The 26,400-nt window shown below is 40.2% G+C and overlaps 1 long non-coding RNA gene and 1 pseudogene across 1 annotated transcript in view; both read left to right on the top strand.

The window, feature by feature from the left end:
• The window catches only part of LOC150064351 (uncharacterized), an 89,684-nt gene extending 85,670 nt beyond the window's left edge, over positions 1 to 4,014 (top strand). Inside the window, exon 3 of the long non-coding RNA XR_016535154.1 lies at positions 3,950 to 4,014. This is a non-coding gene — a long non-coding RNA (uncharacterized LOC150064351). The remainder of the gene's footprint in view (positions 1 to 3,949) is intronic.
• A 14,742-nt stretch (positions 4,015 to 18,756) lies between these two features.
• Positions 18,757 to 19,780, top strand: LOC150064350 (heterogeneous nuclear ribonucleoprotein D-like pseudogene; annotated as a pseudogene).
• Positions 19,781 to 26,400: the final 6,620 nt, after the last annotated feature.

Genomic DNA, 26,400 nt, shown 5'->3' with positions numbered 1-26,400 from the left:
AGATTAGTTTTGGAGTGATTCAATTTTTTGAGTTGTTAATATATTTTAGATATGAGGCCTTTGTCTGTTGTTTGGTTGGTGAAGATCTTCTCCCACTCTGTAGGCTTCCTAATTAATTTGCTAGCTATGTCCTTTGCCATACAAAAGCTCTGCAGTTTAATGCAGTCCCACTTATCCAGCCTTTCTCTGATTTGTTGTGATTCTTGGTCCTTATTAAGAAAGTTTCAATCTGTGCCAAGGAGGCCTAGTGTGTCTCCTATTCCTTCCTGTAAAGTTTTCAGTGTGTCAGCTTTTACCTCCAGGTCTTTGATCCATTTGGAGTAAATTCTAGTGCAGGGTGACAAAGAAGGATCCAACTTTAGTTTTCTGCAGGTGCTTAACCAGTTCTGCCAGCACAACTTGTTGAAGAGGCTGTTTTTCTTCCATTCGATTTTTTTGGCTCCCTTGTCAAAGATTAGGTGGCTATAGGACTGTGGTTTAATATCTGGGTCCTCAGTTCTATTCCATTGGTCTTCAGGCCTGTTCTTGTGCCAGTACCAAGCTGTTTTGAGAATTATAGCCCTGTAATAGAGTCTAAAGTTTGGAATTGAAATTCCTCCAGCGCTGTTCTTTCTGCTAAGAAGTGTTTTTGCTATACAGGGTCTTTTATTATTCCATATGAAATTTTGAATTGCCTCTTCTATTTCTTTAAAGAATGCCATTAGGATATTGATGGGTATTGCGTTGAATTTGTAGATAGCCCTTGGCAAGATTGTCATTTTCACAATGTTGATTCTTCCAATCCAGGAGCATGGGAGGTTTTTTCCATTTCCTCAGTTCTGCTTTAATTCCTTTTTTTAGGGTTTTAAAGTTTTCATCAAAAAGTATACCACAATTTTTAACCATTGTTATAAATTCAAATTTTTTAATTTGAGAATTGATTGCAATAAGCTGTACCACATTTTTTTGTATCAATTCATCTGTACTATGGCATCTGGGTTGTTTTCATTGCTTGACTATTGTGAATAGTGCAGCCATGAACATGGCTGTGCAGGTGTCCTTATCATATCCTGGGTTATGATGGCTGGGTTGTAGGGAAGGTTATTTTCAGTTTTTGAGGAACCTCCAAACTGCCTTCCAGAGTGGTTGTACTAGTTTAAATTCCCACCAGCAGTGCAGTGGGGTTCCTATAGGAAAGAGATTCTTTTCTGTTAATGAATTTAATATGATATAAATATCCACCATAAATAAGTTGTGGATAAGAATAATTATTTAATGAATATTGGGACCATTAATGAACTATTTTGGGCAAATATATATATATATATTAAACTCTTCTGTAATCTAAAAATGGATCAAGACGTTTAATTAAAACAAATGAAGCCACAAAAACCTGTAGGAAAAGACATGAGAATATTTTTCTCATTTCAGGATAGTGGAAGATTTCTAAATATAAAGATAATAGCATTGCAAAGAAACATTTGATAAGATTTATGCATAAAAATACATATCTAGCTCAAAACTAGTATGAAAGCAAAACAGGCAAAGCTATAAACTAGGAAAGCTATTCATGGACAAAAGGTTATTAACATTTTTCTAGAAATAGCTCACTTGAAAATAGTCAGTTGAGAGATGAGAATAGGCAAGAGTTCATATTCAATCTCTGTAGGAATCTAAAATTTGTGAATTTTGACCTTTTGTGAATAAAGTGGCTATTCGAGTGGCTTCTCAGCGACACTGAGGGCTAAGGGAGTGGGCACGCCCCTTCATAGCCAGTGGAGAAACAAAGTTGAACAGCTTTTCTGGAAAGCTGTCACTGGACTTCATGACAGAAACTATGCATAAATGAATTGAAGCAGAGAGGGGAGTGTTTCTTTTTTACTTGTCTTATGCTACTGAGAAATTCAAGAGCAAATGACTTTATGCAAAATAGAATATCATATTTCAGATGATTGCAGATGACTCATTCTCCCTTGTTGTTTCCTTGTCTCTGGCTTTGTTCTCTTTCTAATATGATAGCTGGTGGTGGACCCAGGTTCATTATCCTTACCTCTTGCTGTCTTGGAGAAAGAATAAGTACTTTTTTTTCTTTTAAAACAGCTTCATGGCATCTGGGCACCGGTGGCTGATGCCTGCAATCTCAGATACTCAGGGAGCTGAGATCTAAGGATTATGATTCAAATCAGCTAGGACAGAAAAAAAAACAACAACAAACACGAGACTTTTCTTCAATTAAACAGCGAAAAGCTGGAATTATGGCTCTAGTGGTACAGCGCCAGCTGTGAGAAAAAAGCAGAGTGAGTACAGGTCCATAGACACACACAAAAAGCAAAAACTCAGCTTTATTGAAATATAATTTGCATATTATCCAATTTTTCCACTTAAAGCTTATAATTAAGTCTCTTTCTCCCCCCCTCTCTTTGTGTGTGTGTGTGTGTGTGTGTATGTATGTGTGTGTGTATTTTATCCAAGTGTTTAATGGATCTGGCAACTGAAAAATATACAAATTTCTCAAAGGCATTCCTTGTTTAAAAATGTAGCATAGCTGTATCTCAGGTCATTAATTCAGGCAGATACACAGAAGTAAAAAACAACACACAAAAGGCCCCTTAAAGCAATTAACAAATGAAATCCAATTTTTAGGCTCCCTTATACATATTAAATAAATAGCACATCTGCTATCGAAATAATAAATTTAAATTTCAAGTATTACAAATGAAAAGATTTTTGGTGTGGTCAAACAGTTTTTCTTCTCTCCCAAAGTGAAGAGTTTTGCCCATGCTCAGTGGAGAAGGAGAAACTCACCCCAAAACCTATGCCAAGCAGACAACATCGGTCCCTGTTGTTTTGTTTGGGGAGGATGGGGAGGAAATCAAAAGAAGCAAAAAAGTTTGATGAATTCATCTCAGATTCCCGGAGTCCTCAAAATCAGGCTATTGGCTTTCAAATTATGCATCATTCTATCTTCTCCAAGATCTGACCTTAGTTACATGCTTTCTCCCCGTGGAGGAAGTGGAGGTGGAGGAGGAGGGTGGAGGTGAAGGGCAGAGCACGCTGCAGGGACAGGGAGTTCTTCAGAGCCTTCAGACTCAGCTTTCCGCAGGGCGCATCAGCCACAGTGGTCATATTCATGTCTAAGCCGTCAGAACTTCCCCACAAAGGAGCAGCTGCTCTATCAGAACTCAGAGTAGGGGTGAGAGTAATTTTAAAAAATGTGTTTATTTTTGTGGTACTAGGAATGGAACTCAGAGCCCTGAGCATGTGAGGGAAGTGCTCTGTCACGGAATCACACCTCAGCCCTTTGGGGGTCTCCTTCGGTGTCCTACTCCAGCACGCAGGCACAGTTGGAGAAGCCTGTCTGGGCCCAGCCACAGGTGAGAGGCTCCACAGGTCTGCCCGCTGGGTGGCCTTGCCTCAGCCTTTCCATGGGTATGTCTCCTGCCTTTTAAAGTTGGCAGGCCTGCAGTGAAGGGGCATTTAAGTTCTCTACAGTCACAATCACTAAACGGTGGCAGCTCTGCCAGGAGAATGCCCTGTGGCTTAAGGTTTCTTTGGTCTTACCTCTAGTTAGACGTCACCATCTCTCTTTGCTCATCCTCCTCAGAAGACTCACATTCTCTTCCTTTACCAGCTCCTGTGTTAGTGAGTCCATGCTAGTCTCTTCTAGGATTGGCTATTGCAGGAGGCGGGGCAGGGGACTCTTAGCAGCTTCTAGGTGGTCCTGACAAGTTCAAAGGACAGCTTATCTTTTTTCTCATACTCATCCTGTTTTTTTTTAACTGAAAACAAACAACTGAACCACATGTTCCACACATCTACTTTAGTAGATCTACTTTTCTCACTCAATTTACTTTAGTCAGATCACTTAATAGCATAGATCTTGATCTTAATGCAAATAAGTTGGTTGCTGCCTTTGGGTTATTCTTACCTTGGAAGCTCATGACTACTATTCTCATGTCCCCTTTCTTAGCTGCAGTTACTAGATAAATGGGGACCAGATACTAACATTGCTGTGCTGCTGCTGTCACAGCGAGGCCAGCCTTGGGATAAGGAGAATCTGGACCCGTCTCTGCTTGTCTATTAGTAAGGTAGGTTTGCAAAGCACTCTGCTTCTGGCAATTAAAGATTCTTTGGGGGAGCAATAAAATTTAGCCCAATGAATGAATCTTCAATAAAAAAGGGGGTGGTGATTTGTATCTGTATTCAGAGGTTTCTTTATCAGAGAGAGCTTCCTGGGTCTCTTAACCATAGACCATATCCTATTACCTCATCTATTTCCTGACATCTTTAAAATTTTGTCTTCATGGTGCTTATTGCATTTAAAATGATTTTATGCATTGCATCATTACCTTATTGATCACCTTCTTCATTGTTAACTAGAAAGGAAGCTCCACTGTATCAGAACTTTCCTTCTTTATTTTTGCCCCAGCTTCCATGCTTATGAGAGGGCCTGCAAAGATTAGGTATAGTGAGAGAATAAATATTACCCAGGAAGCAACACTTTTGAACTTTTCTTTAACTTAGCCTCATGGACTTATGAATGCATCCCAGGAAGACAGAACTGAAAGATTGACTCTCTAAAAGATTGGGAACCATGAAACACCTTAACAAATCCTGGTTAATTCAAAACCAGGGCCTCTTCTTTTATAGGTCTTCAGAACTTGCAAGCCACTCAGATCAGGTCATTATGTAAGTTTCCTTAGAGGTTTCTCATGGTGGAAGTACATTCCTCATACAATAAGGAATAACACCACGAAGATGGTGTTTGGAGATGTCAAAATCTTTGAGTCCAGAGGTTCTTAAGTCATGTTTAGGGGCTCATGGCCTGCACATTTTTTAATGTGTGCCATTTCTCGGGTTTGAATTCAGTATCTTTCACTTGCTGGGCAAATGCCTTATCTCTTGGCCATAACCTCTTCCCTAACAGCCCTATTTTGATATCCAGGCTTTGGCACTAAGGCAGAGAGATTGATGTAATTGTTCTAAATTTCTGGAAGCTCTAATAGTATGAAAGTATTATATAGGCAGTTTCATTAGTGAGATATGTTACAAATATAAATGGATATGCTTATGTCTTTTCACAATTTCAAAATTTATTGAATAACAATAAGTTTACAAATAATGTCAATTTCATTAGCATTAATTTGTCAAGTACTACTGATTTCACTTGATAGCTCTGAGCTATTGGCCAACAGGCTCTTTTTTATTTTAAATTTTTATTATTTATTTAACTAGTTTTTTATTGTTGGGGTAATGTATTAGAGGGGTTACAGTTACATTCATCAGGTAGTGGGTTCATTACTTTTCAAACATTGATACCCCTTCTCATGTTTTTGTTCCCCTTTCCCTCCCTCTACCCCAAACAGGCTCTTTATTGCAGTGTTAATTACTAATATCAACTCTCAGATCATACATTACACTTCACAATAATAAGTAGGTTATAATTGCTTGGGGCTGGAGCAATTGTGGGGTTCAAAGAGGCAGTGCTGAAGGCAAGAGCAGAGAGAAGACACAGATACAAAGAAAGTGGTGGTTATTGCTGAGAGTCAGATAAGGTGTCATATAAGGAGCCCTATCACAGAGTTGTTGAGGTGGAGTGAGGTTGAATGTAGAGTTGATACCACATTTACTGGATCTGGACAGATGGTAATTTATTGAGTCACATCAGGCAAGGTTGCCGGGGTAGAGGGGGACAGGGGACCATTCTGAGCTGAAGCCCTGAGGGGAGAATTGAGAGATTCCCTCACCTGTTGCTCCAATGACACATGCACTGAATAGTCCCATAATGTGTTTAGAGGAGACCACTGTATTCCAGTGGCTTGGTACCCTACTTTAGTATGTCTCAGATGAGGGGGTTGCATTATTTCTGGGTCTTTTTTATATTTTTATTGTAATTAATAAAAGGGTTACATGATATTTGCCAGATAGAAGGTGCATTAATTCACATACATTGATACCCTTTCACATGTCTTGGTACCCATTTCCCTCCCCCCCACCCACTCTTTTTTTTTTTTTTTAGTTGGTTGTGAGGCTTGAACTCTGGGCCTAGGCATTGTCCTTGAGCTCTTCAGCTGAAAGCTAGTGCCCTACCACTTGAACCATAGTGCCACTTCTGGTTTTCTGGCTGTTAATTGGAGGTAAGAGTCTCATGGACTTTCAGACTTTCATGCCTGGTCTGGGTTTGAGCTGTGATCCTCAGATCTCAGCCTCCTGAGTAGCCAGGATTATAGATGTGAGCTACTGGTACCTGCGTCATTTCTGGGTCTTGTGTGCTCAAGAAGCCCATGAGCGTGGTTATTTTTTGATATGATTTGATATACCAGTGTGTCTATATATTCCTAATTTAATTTGATAAGTTTGCAGTTGGTAATCTTTTCTTCTCATAAATAAGTTATTTATCAGTCTCTTAGTTTGTGCTGCACAGATGGTGGCTGTTTACTTACACAAAGTAAACAACCTTAGCACTTGTATTCGAATCAAATTGTTTTTACAAAGTGGAGTAAGTCAGGGCAAAAGGCAAAAAGGTCAAAATCTACTATTCTATACAATATGGAGTAAGTGGGGCTGGCATGTCATAGCCAGATCTCCAGGCAGCCACAGGAAATATCTCCTGGGTTTGTGGGGTGAAGTTGTTCAGGTGCATGGTGTTTGTAGAATTGTCACAATGAAGCTTCCTTGTATTATTAATATATGCCAATCCAAAATAAAAATATTTTAGAAATAGCAATTATATCACAGAATAGTCATTCATGTATTTAAGATATTTCACTGTTGAAACCATTATATGTCTCCCTTATGAGTAAATTTGAGCATCATTATAGTCAGAGTTGAGTTTGCAGTCCCATGAGTGGACTAGAAGGATGGTCTTCCTGCTTCCTGTTTGGAAGACATTGTACTAGGTCTAGCTATACTTATGCATTTGATTAAGAAGCTCCTTAACGAACTCACTGCATCGATTAGGTTTTCTTTGGGCAGATGGTGAAAGTTAATCTACATTTCATTCTGTTTATCTTAATGGGTGAAAGATCAAGCAGTTCAAACTAATCAATTGCCACAAATGCATTTGCAGATACCCAGAGATGCTGAGGGGTGAGCTTTTGGAGGACAACAATGAAAGAAACTGTGCTGTCCACACCTCCCTTTCCCCTGCAAGCTGTTTCAGTGGCAAGCACCCAGCTCATTGAAGTCCAGAGCCTCAGATTCAGTGAAAGGCTTTATTGTCAGTGCTGTGACCTTGGGAAATTGCATAGTGTTAGCTGTCATTCTGTTAGAGTGGATCTGAAATGTTCCCAGAAGGCCTATTGTGCTACTGGGAGGCAGTGGTCACTTTAACTAGAGGGACTTTGGTCCCAGGTGGAGTGTCTTGAAGGAGGTAGTGGGACTCCAGCCCTTCCCCTCCCCCTCTCTTTCTGCCTCATGGATGCTCTGATGCTCACTGTGTCCTCTGTACTCTCACAAGTCCCCAGGCAACAGGGCAACCAATCATAGGCTGAGGCCTCCAAATTTGTGGGCCAAAACTATTTGTCTTTATAAGTTGCTCTAGCGTAGCTATTGTTACAGTCACAGAAATCTGAATATCGTAAGGGCCTTCGTCCGCATACCATGAGATGGTTCTCAAAAGTATCTTCTAGTTCTTCAGCTATATGAGATGTCCTTTCCTAGGTGTAATGCTGCAGCACTGTTACAGGAAGTTAGAAGTGAGATTTCTGCTGTTATCATGATGGTTGTAGGTCAAGAGAACCAGAAATACTGCATCCTTTTGCTTTCTTTCCCTTTGTTTTCTAGCTTAAGGTGCTGTTGAGGAAATAGTAATGAAATAGATAGCATTCCCCCCCAACCCACCCCCATATTAATAACTGACTAATGGACACTGACCTCAGGGGAAGTTGAGTTGTAGAATACCACTCAGGCCTGAGGCCTTCATCTTCTACCCCCCACTTTTCTTTTATTATCATGACCAGTATGTGTATGTGTGTGTGTATGTGTGTGTGGCACTGACCATGTCCTCACCTAGTTGCAAGGGAAGAGTAGGCTGAAGAGACGAGAGAGAGGGAATTTGGTGAGGTCAGGGTCCTCACACAGACCTAGGCCTGCAACCGGGAGGTAATTTAGGTAAGGTTTCTAGAAGTAGACTCTGGGGATAGGATGTATTAATGAAGAGCCTTCAGAGGAATCCTGCAAGGTAGTGGAAGAAGAGAACAGGCAAAGTGATGAAGCAAGTGAAGGTCTAGTTCTAGGTGCACTCAACAGGCTTGGTGTTGTACAGAGGAGGAGGAGGACCTGGTTTCTTCTGAGGTGGGGGTGCTGGGCTTTTACACTCCTGCAATGGCTCACTGGTTAAGCGCAGACTGATGGAAGGGTGGTGGGTGGGACATCAAGCCAGGGCACCACAGGGCACTAAGCACATCCAAGTTCAGTGTCAGTGTCTAGACTAAGCCTCTGAAGAAGGTACAAGAGTCAACGATGAGGAGCAAAACAGCACAGAGAAGCTCGAGGATGGTGCACAGAGTGGAGACTGAGGGGAATAGAGGGATGTTTAGAGGGTAGAGGCATGCAGGACAGAGATGCTCCCCTCTCCAAGAGTCATTTTTATCATCATCAGGTTGTGAGGGCCCCAAATCCATGAATGTAAGTTTGCTCTAAAAAAGTATAAACTCTCACATAGTAAGCTGTGGTTAACAGGTGATTTGCTAAGGCAGGTGCAGAAGGCTCATGCCTGTCAGTCCTAGCTACTCAGGAAGCTGCTATCAGAGAATCATGGTTTGAATCCAGCCAGGAAAGGAAAGACTATGAGACTCTTACCTCCAATTAACCACCAAAAAGTTTGAAGTGGTGCTGTGGATCAAGTGGTAGAGTGCTAACCTTGAGCAAAAAAAAAAAAATGCTGAGGGACAGCTCAAGGTCCCGAGTTCAAGCCCCAGGACTGGAAAGAAGTGATTTATCCCTTTTATGACCTCGGTAGAGTGAAGATTAGAGACTATGACTGAGTGTGCTTGTCAAAGTCTGGCAAATGTTAAGTATTACTTGAATGTTTTCTAATAATATTCAGTGCATACACACTTCTACATGTAATTGAAGCCAAAAGTTTATTATATGTAACACATGGTGATATTTTCTACTTTATTCTTTCATTAAAATATATAGTTTTCCAGGTGTCAGGGACTCGTGTCTGTAATACTAGCTAATCAGAAGGCTGAGATCTGAGGATCATAGTTTGAAGCCAGCCGGAACAAGAAAGTTTGTAAGACTCATCTCCAATTAGTCACCAAAAACCAGAAGTGGAACTATGTCTTAAGTGGTAGCATGCTAGCCTTGAGCAAAACCCTGAGGGATAGTGACCTGACCCTGTGTTCAAGCCCCAGGACTGTAAAATATACGCACATATATTATACATATGTAATTTTATATATTATATAATTTACCATCCTCTTGTGGGTCTTGAATTAGTCTAGCTAAACAGCATCTTGTAGTCTTGTGCATAGCATCAGCATCCCTGAGCAGCAACACTAGAAGAGGGGGATTTTGTTCACATGTTGATCATTTCACCTACCCCTGCCTTGGTAAATTAGCTGCCTAAGATTCTAGCATCAAAGGAGGAGAGTGTAACTTGGACACTGGGTCTTTGAATGCAACCAAAAGATGAGACTTGGTAGTTGGATTTTGGTTTGGGGGAATTTTGAGAGAGTGAAGAGGAAGAAATTGAGACTTTCCAAGACTCCTGCTGGGTCCCTTGAACGCCATCCTTTGAGAAAGTACAATCGGAAGTATCACTCGTCAGCCCCACTGTCTCCTGCCCTTTCCGGAGGAAAGTCATTGCTGGCTGGGCGTCAGTGATGGGCAACAGCAGAAAAATGCAGACCTTGTTCCTGCCCACTACTCCCCCAGGTGAATCATCTGAGTGTACATAAATGCCTTTGAGTTTGCCAGGATTGGATGATTTGTTTCCAAGTGGGAAAGGGGTTTTTCTTTCAGTGTGAAATGTCTCCTTTCTCTTTGGATGATTATAAATGTCTCTAGAGATGATGAGGTGAGGCCTATAAACCTAATTTATAAACAGCGTGAATCCACAATAAAATTATGTGTATCTATAAAAGTGGCCTCCTCTTATATAATTGCCCTGATGCAATGCTATAAACTTTTGACTTCAGTTATTAAATGGGTGAAAGAGAAGCCACATCACACTCTTTCCAATATGTTAGACCCATTACAAAATGAATCTCTAATGAGAAGCCATGTCTGTAAAAATTATAATTCAAGTAGTGCTTCAAATAATCAAGAGTTGTTTTTATTGTATGTTTTGTGACATAGGATTTCCCAAAAGGTTATGATTGCATATGGCAGGGTTGGAAAATGGAGGCATGAAAATGAGGTCATGGGTAAGAGGCAATCACCAGAGGCAGCCCAGCTGAATCTGCTTCCTATGCAAATGATGGCCCAAGGGCTGGCAGAAGAGCCATTAGGTCTTTGTGAGATCCCGAGTCAAGGCCATCTGCTCTCACATGGAGGTCTGCTAAATAGGCAATGATGCAACATCTGGGGAAAAATGTTCTTCAGTGCATCATTCTGATGTGACATGGTCAAACGGCTTTGTTCTGATTAAAAATTGGTTTAAAGCTTGCTCATCCTTTGAATCATGTCTCCCCTTCCTTTCATGTCCTCTTGAAAACTCGCTTCACATTTTCTCTTTATTTTCCAGTGGAAAAGGAGGCTGAGTAGGCTGATGTGTATCAGCACTAACGTAGGAATAAATACATGGTTTATCCTTCATTTCTTTTGATCATGAACCTAGAGAATCTCTGGGGACTCCCTCCCTCCCTCCCTCCCTCCCTCCCTCCCTCCCTCCCTCCCTTCCTTCCTTCCTTCCTTCTTTCCTTCCTTCCTTCTTTCCTTCCTTCCTTCCCTGTTGACCTATTGAATGTTTATTGGCATCTACTTAGATGTCAGAGGGTAAGGAAGGGCTGAGGAACACTGGTGAAAACAGTGATTTTCACATACATGAGGCCCTGGTCCTCATGTGATGAACCCTATAAATGGGTAGTGGATGGTAATAAGCAAAGGCAGTAGTTTGGGTTTTAATAAAACTGTTGGAGAGGGCTGGGGAGTGGTAGAGTGCTTACCTAGCATGCATGAAACCCTGGGTTTGATTCCTCAGTACCCCATATACAGAAAAAAGAAAACAAACTCTTTTGTCAAAGAGTTTTGTTGGGGTTGAGGTCATGAGTAGGGCAATAACAGACCTGCTTTAGGTTAAGTCACTTCACTGAAAGACAATTAATTGAAAATCAATTTGCTGAAAGTAAATTTATTGAATGGCCCAATTCATTGAAGGACTAATTTACCAATCTTATTTGTAGCATCTCTACTATGTAGTTTTGGGTTTCATTCGAATTTGCTAATGCTGTTTTGAGGACTTTTAAACAGTTATTTTCCTAGTAAGGTTCAAGAGCCCATGGGACAGAAAAAGTAGAGGAAATTGAGAGGCAGAGAGAGGAGCCCTGAGGACTACAATAAAAATGTATTCATGAAGGTATGCACTTGAATAAGGAGAATTGTTAGAAATATATTTTTCATTATGTTATTATTATTCATAAGGATAATGCATTCATATGAACTCTTCACATTTAAGAATATATGTAAGACATCACTATTTATAAAGAATATATTCATACAAAGAATATTTTCATTGAACAAATTCATAAAACAATGTATTCATGAGGAGACTATATTCATAAGAGAACACATTCAATTTCCTCTGCCAAGCTCCCTGCCATTGCTGCCAGATGAGGGATAGAATCAGAGGCAGAGAAGGGGAAACAGGAACAAGTGGAAAGAAAGACCAAGAGGCCTAAGTTTCTAGCTCAAATGTTAGACAATTTCAGAACATTTCTTAAGTTGGTTTTATGAAAGCCAAACGATACCCAATCAACCAAAATAGACAGTTAAAGAACATGGTGGCATTAGGCAAATTGGCCATTAGGGGATGGAGCATTCAAGAAATTCAGGGAATTAGTTGATTGATTATATACTTTCTCATCTATACTGGGATGGAGAGCCAAGGAGGTGCTTTTAATGGTTATAGTGGGTATAAATGACATTCTGGCAAATGGAGATGGGAGGATACCTATTCCCCTGACTCCTGGGCCAGATAGTCCTCTAAGTCTGTGTGTGAATATGACTAGGCATGCACACATCTGAGGAACAGCTGGGATCTGTTTGCTCTTTTGGTATGGCTGCTCAGTTGGATTTGAGATTGAAGGTATATATTCTTTCAATTTGAGGGCTACCTTTTGCCCCAAAGCTCCAACTGTGTAAGGTTTTGAGCTAAGTTTTAAGAAGAGCTAAGATTTCTTGGATGGCAGGCATGGTGGTTATTACCTTGATGTGGTTTACTTCTGATTCTAGATCTCAAGGCTGAGTTCCAAGTTGCAAGTCCAAGGTTGACATGTCTTGAACCTACTTCAAATCCAACAGGCCCCAATTCAAACTGCTAGGGAGAGTGCAGAGAGAGAGAGAAGAACTTTGGGAGTGGATATCTCATTGTTTTATATGTTTCCCTGCCTCAGAGGACTTTCTTCCTCCTCTTTCTTACTTATCATCTACTTGCCCTGTAGTGTCCAGCTCCGGGATCATGTTGTGGAATATCATCTTTTTGAAGATAGCCAGCTTCCCCTCTCTTATCACCAAATTATCAGTAAAGCAACCTGCTTTGGTCATTGGGAATGCTTGGGGTCGGTACCACTCAGTTTGGAATGACATTATTTTCTAAATGCTTCTAAATTCTTCTCCCTAAACAAATAGCACCGTTTCATTTGTGCATTGTTCCACTTGATGAATACATATTGAATATCTGCTGTGCACCTTTGCAAGCTCTGAGGTAGAGCAGTTAATGAAACTGAGGCCCTGGTGTCAGGAGCTTGCATTTTAGTGGAGAAGTTGGGCTATGGGCAAATAAGGAAGCAGATATGAATAAAATGATAGTAATAAATACCATAAAACAAATTAGGTCCAGGCAATTGATCACTGCTTTCTTTGTGATCACTACTGAAAAAAGGTGATAAAGGTGCCTTTTCTCCTCCTGCACTTACTTACCGTGCTGCAAGTTCATTCTGAAACCTAGGTTTCCCAAATGCTACCCCATGTCCTCTCAATCAACTTCATCTTTACTGAAGATAGCAGCGTTGCTCTTTGTTGCTGGTAGCCAGGCTACTCTGAAGGTGATACTCTGGCTATTTCCATGGGTTGGAGATTGAGAGGGAGTCTGCCCCCACCCACCCCATGGCATTATGGACGGATCATGTTAGGCTTCAGGTCCTAGTGAAGAACTCTGAAATGCAGACCACTCAGGGAGGGGAGGCAAATGCCATGAGAAGGAAGGATGTCCCATTCAGGGGACAGGTACTGAATGTAATCTTTGTTTTTAATTGAAACATAATAACTGTGAATAGTTATGGAGTGTAGTGTAATGTTTGACGCATGCGTATTCCCAATGGGAAAGACACAACCACAATAATAAAGCCAAGTGTCTTACTAGCCTAAACAGCAACAGCCATTAAAATAGCATCCTTGAACATTACTGGATGAGAGGATCGATGAATGGATTAATGAGTGAGTAAAGAGTGAAGGTACAGGAATCCTGAATTCCAGTTCCAGCTCTGTGATTAAGTGAATTTCTGTGTGTTAATTTCCTCACCTGAAAAAGGGGTTTGCTAATGTCAGCCTTACTGAATTTTCAGTGTTCTATATATAAGTATACAGGAATAAATATAAGCTAAAAGATAAGGGTATAGGAATCTTTCCAAGATCGCAGAGAGACAGAAATAACTTTGAAAAGAGACAGACTTATCTTAATGAGACAAATATGTATCGAAGTTACAAAAAAAAGCAGGAGACCTTTGCTTCAAAAACAAACTAAAAGCTGGGCAGTAGTGGCTCATTTATGTAATTTTAGCTACTTAGAAGGCTGAGATCTGAGCATCAGGTTTGATGCCATCTCAGGCAGAAAAGGCCAAGAGACTCTCCAACTAACTAGCACCCCCCCCCCAAGCAAGGAACAAAAATCAAGGAACAAAATGGGGACCAAGACATGTGAAAGGGTATCAATGTATGGGAATTAATGGACCATCTATCTGGCAAATATCATATAACCCTTCTATTAATTACAATAAAAAATATATGAAAAAAATCAAGAAACAAAACAAAAACAAAAACCAAAAGCTAGAAGTGCAGGTGAGGCTTACATTGTAGAGTACCAGCCTTGAGTGAAAAAAAGCTAAGCAAGGGACTGGGAGTGTAGCCTAGTGGTAAAGTGCTTGCCTAGAATGCATGAAGCCCCGGGTTCGGTTCTTCGGTACCATTATACTCAGAAAAAGCCGAAAGTGGTGCTGTGGCTCAAGTGGCAGAGCACTAGCCTTGTGCAAAAATTGTCCAAGGACAACAATAAAAGACCCGTATAGCAAAAACACTTCTTAACAGAAAGAACAGCACAGGAGGAATTTCAGTACCAAACTTTAGACTCTATTATAGAGATATAGTGACCAAAACAGCTTGGTACTGGCACAGGAACAGGCCTGAAGACCAATGGAATAGAACTGAAGACCCAGATATTACACCATAGACCTATGGCCACCTAATCTTTGATAAGGAAGACAAAAAAATAGAATGGAAGAAAGACAGTCTCTTCAACAAGTGGTGCTGGCAGAACTGGTTACGCACCTGCAGAAAACTAAAATTGGATCCTTCTTTGTCACCCTGCACTAGAATTAACTCCAAATGGGTCAAAGACCTCGAAGTAAAAGCCAATACACTGAAAACTTTACAAGAAGGAATTGGAGATACTCTAGGTCTCCTTGGCACAGGTCGAAACTTTCTTAATAAGGACCAAGAAACACAACAAATCAGAGAAAGGCTGGATAAGTGGAACTGCGTTAAACTTCAGAGCTTCTGTATGGCAAAGGACATAGCTAGCAAATTAACCAGAAAGCCTATAGAGTAGGAGAAGATCTTCACTAACCATAAAACAGACAAAGGCCTCATATCTAAAACATATCAACAGCTCAAAAAAATTGAATCACTCCAAAACTAATCTCCAAAGAAACAGCCATCCCATTAAAAGATGGGCCAAAGACTTAGAGTCTTCTCTGAAGAAGAAATTAAAATGGCCTATAGACACATGAAGAAATGCACGACATCTCTGGTCATAAAAGAAATGCAATCAAAACAACTCTAAGATTCCACCTCACTCCAGTTACAATGGCCAGGATCAGGAAAACTAATAACAACAGATGCTGGAGGGGATGTGGTCAGGAGGGATCACTACTACACTGTTGGTGGGAGTGCAAACTTATTCAACAACTATGGAAAGTAGTATGGCAGTGCCTCAAAAGACTAAACATAGAGCTCCCCTATGACCCAGCAATTCTACTACTTGGCATTTACCCAATTGTCCAGAACCAAGGACATACTAAATCCACTAGTACAATGTTGTTTATTGCAGCACTATTTACCATAGCAAAGATATGAAACCAACCCAGATACCCCTCAGTTGATGAGTGAATCAGCAAGATGTGGTATTTATACACAATGGAATTCTATGTTATTGTCAGAAAGAACAACATCGCCCCATTTGTAAGCAAATGGAAAGACTTAGAAAAAATCATATTAAGTGAAGTAAGCCAGACTCAAAGGATCATAGGCCCAATAGTCTCTCTCATTTGTCATAATCAGTATGAACCTTGGGCTCTCCTAGCAGAGATTCACAATAGAACAAAATCTAGATACATAAGGCCAAATAGTATGACACTAAATGAAAGGACCTCCAGGATAAAGAAACAAAAGCCATATAATGAGTGATTGTTGTCCTTAACATACTATGTTATCTCTCATCTCTTTTACTGTCCCTTGTTTATCTCATATTGTTACAATATTTCACCTTGTTATCTGATATATTTTATGTATGCTCAATTGATTATTTGAAATAGGAGAGGGTAGGGGGGAAATCAAGTTGTGTGGAGTAATGGGGACCATGACCTGAGAAAGGGATCAATATTTGTGAAGTAATGTACCTTCTATCTGATGTATATAATGTAACCCTTCTATTAATTACAATAAAAATATATGAAAAAATTGTCTAAGGACAGTGCCCAGGCCCTGAATTCAAGCCTTAGGACTGGCCAAAAAAAAAAAAGACTAAGCAAGAGCGTGGAGTTCTCAGTTCAAGTTCTAGAACCCCTTTGTCCCTCTCACAAAACAAAAGCAATAGCAACGACAACAACAACACAACAAACTAAAAGCTTGAGGTCTGTGTTTGTGGGCTTGAACTTCGGTCCTCAGTAATATGGGCAAAATATGAAAAGAAACTCAAGATCCAAGGTCATCTTTCAGCCTCCGATCCTTCATCCCCATTCATGTATATAACTTACATCCCAACAGTTCTAATTGTCTTGACCTAGCCCTTTCTTTCTTTATTGCAGTTATGGCCATTTGCCCTCTTGCATAGATAATTTATCTACCTGTCTCTCTCCTCTCTAAATAAGCAAACACATTCTACAAAACCAGGGATTTGTTTTTGTTTGTGGTACTGAGTGCCCAGCACATAGTAGGTGCTTAGTATGTATCTGCAGCTTGAGTAGTAGCTGGTAGGTTTACACAGGAGAATGTCAATCTGTTAAGGATTCTGGAAAAGTGATGCCAGCCCCACTGAACCCTCCTGATTTCACAGAGTTAGACATCACCATCAGAAAATACCTCTGTGTGACATGTTTCATTTTTAAAAAATTGAGTTAACTGTTTTAATGTGTTTGTTCTGAAACAGAACTGGAAAGGAGTGGGGAGGACTTTTCCCCAGGATCCCAGTCCATTTATTCTGCCTAGGTATGTTTTCTTTTTTGGGCTGCAGGGTGTTCCTTCTGTCATCTAATTTTTTTATTTTGTGACATTCCATGGCTGGTTTCCACCTTCATTTCTCATTAAAAATAGCATATAAACTCTTTTCCTTCATTCACCCCCTCGAAGCTATCATTCACTTGTCTTTTGCACGTTCTAATGCTTTGAAAATTGCTGCAATCATAGGTAATCCAAAGAATGCTAGCTTATTAGCAGCACCGCCAGGAGCTAATCAGAAGGCTTCACTTGCCTGATACAATTCACAGCCTTTGAGGAGGGATTGCTCCATTCTCCGCTATCTTCCTTCTGCCTGCGTTATTTTTTCTACTGGAATTCATCTGGCTTTGTGCTACTTTCAGGATCTTTCCCTTCGTGACAATATTCTGCATCCACATACTTCTCCTTCGACTGTTTTGTCTGCCATCACCAGCTATTTAATTAAGTATCTGGTCAGTTTCATCAGACACATTAAATCTCTTTTGTCTGGATGACTTTGAACTGTGTGTGATCAATTTGATTAATGAATTCAGTCTTAACGGCCATCAATGTTGACCTTCCTTGCATTCTGCCTTCAAGAAGTTTTCCTTTGCTTCTTGCATTTCCTTCAAAGCAATTTTAGAGTTTGCTTTGCCTTGAACTATGCACTTTTCTTTACTAGCAGAACAACTAGAACAACAACTGGGTAACATTAGACCCCTATTGCTTTCAGAGGTATTTCTTTTTCAGATTTTTTAGACTCCTATTGAAGCAAGGGATTTCTTGGTTCTAGTTTTCTGTCTGACAGAATTGAATATGATAAAAATATATATGCATCTCATGTATAGTATATCCATATAATCTCATTAAATCCCTGTCACCCTTAAAAGCCAGTTGTTTTAATATAACCAAGTTAAGGCTGATGGCTCAGCTAGTTACTGGTCAATTTTCCATCTTGAAAAAACTGCATATGTAATATGTGATGTTCCAAAGTCTTTCCCTAAACCTTGTGCCACTTTGATCCTGAAATTCATTATTGGTAATTGTAAGTCCTAGGGAGTATCATTTCAGAGTTCTGGACTTGAAAAAATTGGAAAGTTTCCAAACGAACTCAGATCACTGGTGGCAGTTTCTAATCATTTCCTATTTCTACTCCTTACACATTCCCCTCCTTCCCCAAACACAGATTCATACCCACAAATGCCTGCTCCACACATGTGTTTATGGCATTTGTAAGCATTTTTTAAAAATGTGGAATATGTGGTATAAACTGGGTCATGCATCAATAAACCTCAGGAGATGTGCATGGTGGAACATCATGTGTTTGAGAAAATTGGCTTGTATAATACAACAGTACCAATGCTGGGAAACTATAACCAAGTCACTGGCAGATTTGGTGTCTATGGAGGGCTACTTTATCAAAGGATTGGGTTTCATTGTGTCAGAGTTCTTGGTTGTAAGCAACAGAAATAGACTTTGGCTTATTAACCATAGGGGGTGAAGGAGGAGATGTATGGTTAAAATGGTTTAGGTACCCGTGGGAAAATGAAACTAGGGATCTTGTGCTTTGGGAAGAGGAAGAGAAAAGATGAAGGAGAGTGATGGAAGGGCAGAGCGTGATCAAGGAACACTGTAAGCATATATGGACATGTCAGACTGCCCTCCCGCACCTGTTCAACTAATTGATGCTAATAAAAATGTGGGAGAAAGTAGGTGGTGCTCATGGTGTTATAGAGAGGGCTGAAGACAGCCAATCTTGGGATTAAGTCTTCAGAAAAAAGTCCCCACACTGGCTACAAGCCTAGTCTTACAGGGAAAGTATCTGCTCTAGCCACAGAAGACTGGGTACTTCCAGCTAGCTGTGTTGTTGTTTTTGCAATGCTGGTAATTAAACTGAACACCTCCTACCTGCAAGGCAAATACTCTACCACGGAGCTACATTCCAGGAAATAGATTTCTTTTAAAGTTTAAAAATTTTTGGTTCAAGGCCATTTTAACATACAATGCTCTGCCGCTGCCGCTGCCTCGGCCTGGACTATGTGCCAGCACCCTCCAGCCAACCATTCCTTCACCATGGAGGACATGAACGAGTACAGCAACATAGGTGAATTCGCAGAGGGATCCAGCAAGAATCAGCAGGATGACGATACAATGTTTATTGGAGGCTTGAGCTGGGATACATGCAAGAAAGATCTGACAGAGTGTTTGTCTCTATTTGGGGAAGTTGTAGACTGCACAATTAAAACAGATCCAGTCACTGGAAGATCAAGAGGATTTGAATTTGTGCTTTTCAACGATGCCACTCGTGTTGATAAGGTTTTGGAACTGAAAGAATACAAACTGGATGGCAACTTGATAGATCCTAAAACGGCCAAAGCTTTAAAAGGCAAAGAACCCCATAAAAAGGTTTTTGTGGGTGGCTTGAGCCCAGATACTTCTGAAGAACAAGTTAAAGAATATTTTGGAGCTTTTGGAGAGATTGAAAATGTTGAACTTCCCATGGATACAAAAACAAATAAGAGGGTTCTGTTTTTATCACATATACAGATGAGGAGCCAGTAAAGAAATCATTAGAAAGCAGATATCATCAAATTGGTTTTGGGAAGTGCGAGATTAAAGTTGCACAACCCAAGGAAGTAAGTAGGCAGCAACAGCAACAACAAAAAGGAGGAAGAGGTGGTAAAAGGGGTCGTGGCCGAGGTCAGGGCCAAAACTGGAACCAAGGATTTAATAACTATTATGATCAAGGATATGGAAATTACAATAGTGCCTTATGGTGGTGATCAAACCTCTAGTAGCTATGGCGAATATGATTATACTGGGTATAACTATGGGAATTATGGATATGGACAGGAATATGCAGAGTACAGTGATCAACAGAACATTTGATGGTAAGGCATCTTGAGGTGGGGGAAATCACCAAAATAATTACCAGCCATTTTAAAGGAGAACATTCGAGAAAGCAGGAGATGCTAACGAAACCCATCTTACAGGACTATATTGAAGATTGGTCTTCTGTTGATCTGATTATTTTGTAAAGACTTTCTAGTGTTTAAGACACGATTGTGTCCAACTGTGTATAGCTGCCAGTTAGTTTTCTTTGTTTTACTTTGTCCTTTGCTATGTGTTATGACTCAATGTGGATTTGTTTATACAAACTTTTATTTGTACAATTTCATGTTAAACCTCAAATAAATGCTTCCTTATGTAAAAAAAATTTGGTTCAAGTGTAATTGGCAGACAAAATTGCATTTATTAATGGGGTACAATGTGATGTTTTGATATGTGTATAACTACTGTAAAATAATTAAATCATAATTTATCACCTCACATACATTTTTTGGGGGGTGATAAGAACATTTAAAAATCTACTCTCCTAGAAATTTTCAAATGTGTTACATTATCAACTAAAGCCAGTATGCTGTATAACCAGAATGAATCCATCCTGTGTAGCTGAAACTTTCTTCCCTTTACCAACTACATTCAGTTCTCCAACTCCATTTCCTTCAGCCCAGTGCATCTACCATCCAACTCTGGTTGTACCAGTCTTTAGATTCTGAGATCTTGAGTATTTATTTTTCTGTGCTTGGCTTATTTTTACTTAACAAAATATCCTGCGGATTCATCAGCACTGTTACAGATGACAGGATTTCCTTCTTTTTAGAGCTGGAATGCAATTTCATTGTGTCTATATATGTATCATATTTTATCCACTCATTCACTGATGGGCACCTAGGTTGTTTCCCTGTCTTACCTGCATTGATGGTATCTCTTTCACATACACATTTCATTTCTTAGAATCTGTACTTAGAAGCATGGTAGCTACTTTACATAGTACCACTATATCTAACTTTGGAAGAAAATTTTATCCTATCTTTTTAAGTGGTTGCAGTAATTCACATTCCCACTAACAGTGTACAAAGGCTCTCCTTTTTGACACAGGCTTACCCACACTTTTTTTAAAAATTTAATTTTATTGTCAAAGTGATGTAGAGAGGGGTGACAGTTACATACGTAAGGTAGTGAGTACATTCCTTGTTGAACATTATGATACTAGCCATTTGAATGAATGTGAGATGATGGCTCATTTCAGAGTTTTGCTCCACATCTCCCTGATGCTTGGTGGAGTTGAACATTTTTTTTTCATATACATACATTTGTATGTCTTGTTTTGACAAGTGGCTGTTCAGGTCCTCTGCTCATTTGAAATTGGGATATTTATTTTCTTGCTGTCATTTGTGTTCCTGTTATGCTTTGGATATTAATTCCTTAAAGATGCATGGGTTGTGGCTGTTTTCTCCTGGGGACTGGGTTTTAAATGTAGATTCTATGCCAGGAGCTTTCTCCTATAGCTACTGCTACTGTATCTAGGATGAAAAAGGAAGAAGTGGCAAGAAAGAACAAAAGGACAGAGCTTTCTTTTCATCTTCAAAATCATCCAGATAGCAAATCTCCTCACTTCTAAGTTCTTGGCTTGCAGCCCTTTCAGTACTTATCATTGTTTCTCTAAATAGCTCCTTGAAAAAAATTATTTGTAGAAGAACTGATAGTAGATTTTGATGGGAAGATGAAAGGAAGTTCAACAGAAGTATCCAAAATTAAAATGCTGCATCTTAGGGAGATAGATTTGGACACTTAAATCTAGTGTCCAGAATGGTATGGACTTGGTCAAATACAGGCAGCCTCTCTGGGTGCTCTGGAAGCTGGCACAGTAATGCTCATACAGTATATTTAATCCTTAAAGATTAATTGCAAAAAACAAGGGAACTTCCTTCCAGTTACCCAAGAAACAGTCAGGAACTATTGGGTTTATTCCTCTGTTGAATTTTTTTGTATACTCCAACTCTGTCCTTCTTGTATCCTCAGGAAAACTTTGCTGAGTTGAGGATGGAGGGTTCTGTCAATCTAGAGCTTAAAACGACAGCCTTTAACTCCTATGTAAATGCAGTGCTGCTCTTGAAATAGTAATGAACGTATCAACTTTTCCCTCCATAAGTTGGAGTAAGGGGACTGTAACTATTTTGGAAACTCTCCAGCATAGAAGCTATATACCAGAATAAATGAGATTCTGCCAAAGGGACTCCTCCAGGGAATCAATTCTACTTTTAGGAGACTAGCACATACATTTTCTTAATATTATTTTTCTATAATATATTTATTTGTTTTTATTTTGAAGTAATTTAGAAGAGAGCATCTTGGCTTATTTCTACCCTCAAAGCTTACAGATTTTTTTGTTACTATGTCTCATTTAAGAAGGGAATATTTATGCATTCTCTACCAACCTACCCAAAAAAATTCACTACTGGGCAAAAGAAGAGGTTGATAAATAAAACGTAATTTGTTCATTAAATTTATAAGCTGCTGGGAATGAGGCCACAGGAAGAAAATCCCAACTCAGCTTTAGGTAGAAGATAACAATCAAAACAGCAAATATACAGTATGGCAAGGATAAATCAGAGAGCAAGGCTCATTGTGAACAATATGGAAAAGACAACAAAGTAAAGAAATGTCAAATGAAGTATTACCTTGACTTTTCATGTGTGTCCGCATGTGCATGTATGCCAGTGCTAGGGCCTGAACTTTAGATTTGGGTGTTGTCCCTTTGCTTTTTCATTCAAGACTGGCTCTCTACCATTTGAACCACAGCTCCACTTCTGGATTCGTGGTGGTTTATTGGAGGTAAGACTCTTATAAACTTTCCTGCCAGGGTTGGCTTAAAACTGTGATCCTCAGATTTCAGTCTCCTGAATTGCTAGGATTACAGGTGAGAGACACCAGCATCCTGCACATTTACTTTTGAAGTATCTGCTTAATTTATAAATTTAGTCCATGAATTCTGTCTCTTAACCCCAAGGGTTTCTATAGAATAACTACAGAGGCCGAGGTAACAAATGGCATTGTTTTCTTGTGAAGTTTTTGGAAGTTATATGTTTGTTAACAGCCTTTTTATTTCCTTTTGAACTTTCTTTGGACATGATGTGGCTGTTTAATTCAGACTGACTTAGGTAATCCTTCTGCTGCCCAGGTGCCAGGATTCTGGGTGTGTACCACCTTAACTGGCAGGTAGGCTTTTCAGAAGACTGTATCTTTTATTTAAGACCCTAAAAGAAGAGCTTTTGCAAGTTCAGCTTGAGACTGACTGTGTATATCATCAATAGCTCATGAACTTGCTTTTTTTAGTTTTAATTTTTTATTTTTTTATTATAATTAATAGAAGGGTTACATTCACCAGATAGAAGGTGCATTACTTCACAAACATTGATACCCTTTCTCATATCTTGGTCCCCATTTCCCTCCTCCCACCCCCACCCCTCATCTTGTTTTCCCCCCTTCCCTGTCCAATTTCAAATAACCAAATAAGCATATATACAATATATCAGATAACAAGGTAAAATACTGTAACAATATGGGATAACCAAGGGACAGAAAAGAGATGAGAAATAACATAGTACATTAAGAACAGCAATCACACATTATATGGCTTTTGTTTCTATATCCTGGAGGTCCTTTCATTTAGCCTCATCCTATATGGCCTTATGTATCTAGGATTTGCCCTATTGTAAAGCTCTGCTAGGAGAGTCCAATGTTTATACTGATTATGACAAATGAGGGAAATCATTGAGCCAATATTCCTTTGAGTCTGGCTTACTTCAGTTAATATGATTTTTTCTAAGCATTTCCATTTCCTTACAAGTGGGGTGATGTTCTTTCTGATGGCAGCTGAACTTGCTTCTTTACACAGCTTCTTCCAAAGGAACATCTGTGTTTAGTTTTCCTAAAATAAATCTTTTTTTTTTTTGCTAGTCGTGGGGCTTGAACTCAGGGCTTGAGCACTCTGCTCCTTGAGCCTTTTCACCATTTCCAGCTTTTTTCTATGTATGTGGTACCGAGGAATCGAACCCGGGTCTTCGTGTATGCTAGGCAAGTACTCTTACCATTACGCCAAACTCCTGGCCCCAGCCTAAAGTAAATCCTTTTATAACTCTTTTCCTTTCACAATCCCTTTACGTTTGTTCTGTGCATCATTTGTTCTCTCCTGCTTCTGAATGAAGGATAAAACTTAGGGCAAATTTTAGAACCTTCCTGATTACTTTTAGTTACTGGGAGGTCATCCTTTTGGCAAGTGTAGGCTAGTAGAATCACAGAATTGATGTATCTCTTAAAAGGTAAGTACTTTACTTTCTCCTACGCCAAGACTTATCAGACTGGCCAATGATAATGGACAAAAAGAGATCTGTTTGGATTGCTATTCCTTGTAAACATTTTAAAATATTTTATTGAGGACATAATATCCAGCCTACATCATTGTAGTACATTTCACTGAGATATATGATAGTCTCTAGATTTTTGCTTTCACATTCTTCTTTTTGGATTACAGTTCTGTTCTGTATTTGGTGAATGTGTTACTAAATTATGCCACAAAACAATTGTTGCTACCATTAAATAGTATGTGAAACTCTGCCATTGCTCCCTACCATCCTTTGTAAAGAACTTATGCCTTAGGATAACCCCAACCTGGTCCCCTTCCCTGGCAACCAATGGGCTGTTAGATGTCCTTGAAGTTTGTGTTACTTCTCAGCAGCCTCTGCTCTGTCTGGCCTACAGTTATCCCTTCCCACCCAACAATTAGGTCTGAGAGTATGCTTCCTAGACACCATGCCTTAAAGTAAGTTTGAGAGGATAGAAACCTAGGTCTTTAGCTATTTATCAACATTTGCATCGGTCTTGTAGAGGAAATGGAGGTAGGCTACTTTGCCCAAGCCTGAAAACTCTTGGTGGGGCTGGATAGCAGGCAGCAGCAGACACTACACTTTGTGGTGGGATTCTCCAGGGGCCCCCACACTCCAGCCCCTTCATGGTCAAGGCTTCACGTTATCTTCATGTTGCACATCTTCAAAACCTTGCTGCTAACTTGCCATAACTTCCATCTTTGCAGGGCGAGAAAGATCTGAGGCGTCACCACGAACAGGAGTCTGGGTGTCTGAGCTGGCTTTGAACCACAATCTTCAGATCTCAGCCTCCTGAGTAGCTAGGTTTACAGGTGTGAGCTACTGAGCCCGGCTGGCCATCATGCATTCCGAGAGCTAGCTGCATTGATACTGGAGGTAATCCACTTCACACTGGTAGTCTACCAGATCAAGCATGTTATCAGTGAGGCAGATTTTCAGCTTCTTCTTGGATAACCTGTGTGTCCTGCTTCCTCTTTCCCATCAGGCTCTTGAGGAAAAGGCCTGGCACTTCAGCTTTCTCTGCTCTACTAGTGCTTGTTGTGACTCATGAATTTTGATCTTTCTGTCAGCTTTCTGTGAAAGGAGCACTTCCAGCTTCTTCTGCAGCTTGGTGCTTTCTTCCTCCAGGGCTTCAGAGCTTCAGGCCTTTTCCTGGAGCTGCAGCTTCACATCGTTCAGGCTTTCATGTGCTCTAGGTTGTTCTTGTTCATCTCATTCTGCATAGTGGAGACTGTAGACAATATCAGCTCTAGCTTTGTGCTGTGCTGCTGTGTAGCCTGCAGGCAGCTGGCAAGGTCTTCATGCTCTCTTTCATTGGCCACCTGCTCCATGTGGGACAGGGCAGATTGTAAATCAAATTTTCCTGAAACCAACATCTGACTTTGTAGCTAGTGGAGCTCCAGCTCTGCTTTCATGGCTTTGTGCCACATAGGCCACTTTCCCATTCTCTTTCCCCTGTTAATGCTGCGTATACTTCTTTTCCTGTTTCGGTTGTTTGATTGCACTTTCCTGCTGATGGTTTTGCATTCTGCTGGAGTCCAGGGCAAGCACCAGATGTTGGCATCACCTTTCCAGGTCCTTGTTGTTAGTAAGACATGTAGGACAGCTCTAGCAGGGTCCCCATGTGGGGAGAGGCTCAGGGTCTGCATCGTCTTTGATCACACAATCAGTTGAATTACAGTCCCCAGCAGTGTTTGTTATGGGGATACTACCCTTTTTAGTTTTCTTCTTTTTCTTCAGTTTTTGTGGGTCCTCCAGGACAATTCCATTGTAGGTATTGTTGGAGTATTTTCTTGCCTGTAGATCACTTTTTTCATCTTAAAAAAATTTTTGTTGTCAGGATAATGTATAGAGGGATTACAGTTACATTCGTCAGGTGTGTTATTTCTTGCACATTGATACCCCTTCTCATGATTTTGTCCCCGTTTCCCTCCCCCGCCTCTCATCTTTTTGTTCAGGCATTCCAGCACTGGGATTGGAAAGGTGGGGGAGCCACATTCCTGGGATTTCTGAAACTTACTCTATCCTCACAATCACTACCTACGATGACTACTTGTGACCGGTCTTTGAAACCTCAATCCTCTCTATTACCAGACAGCATCTCCACCTTGCTCAACTGCTGGTCATGGTGTAAACCAATCGAGGGGAATATCAGTGTTGCATGGAGTGTAGATGTGGCCTCAATTCTTGTGTCCCATTGGCCAGAATGAAACAGTGAGAAAAATAGGAGGCATGGCCAGAATCTTGTGATTCAGGCAGACCAGGTAAAGGCCTAGTGATAGCTGCACCTGTAGCCCCTCCTCTAGACAGCCCCACCCCAGTGGGGTCAGAGACC

This window comes from Megascapheus bottae, chromosome 4 (genome assembly GCF_031878675.1).
Source record: "Megascapheus bottae isolate mThoBot1 chromosome 4, mThoBot2.hap1, whole genome shotgun sequence".
In the NCBI taxonomy this organism is placed as follows: domain Eukaryota; kingdom Metazoa; phylum Chordata; class Mammalia; order Rodentia; family Geomyidae; genus Megascapheus; species Megascapheus bottae.
Note: the sequence above shows the minus strand (reverse complement) of the source record. Positions and strands in the feature narration are given on the sequence as shown.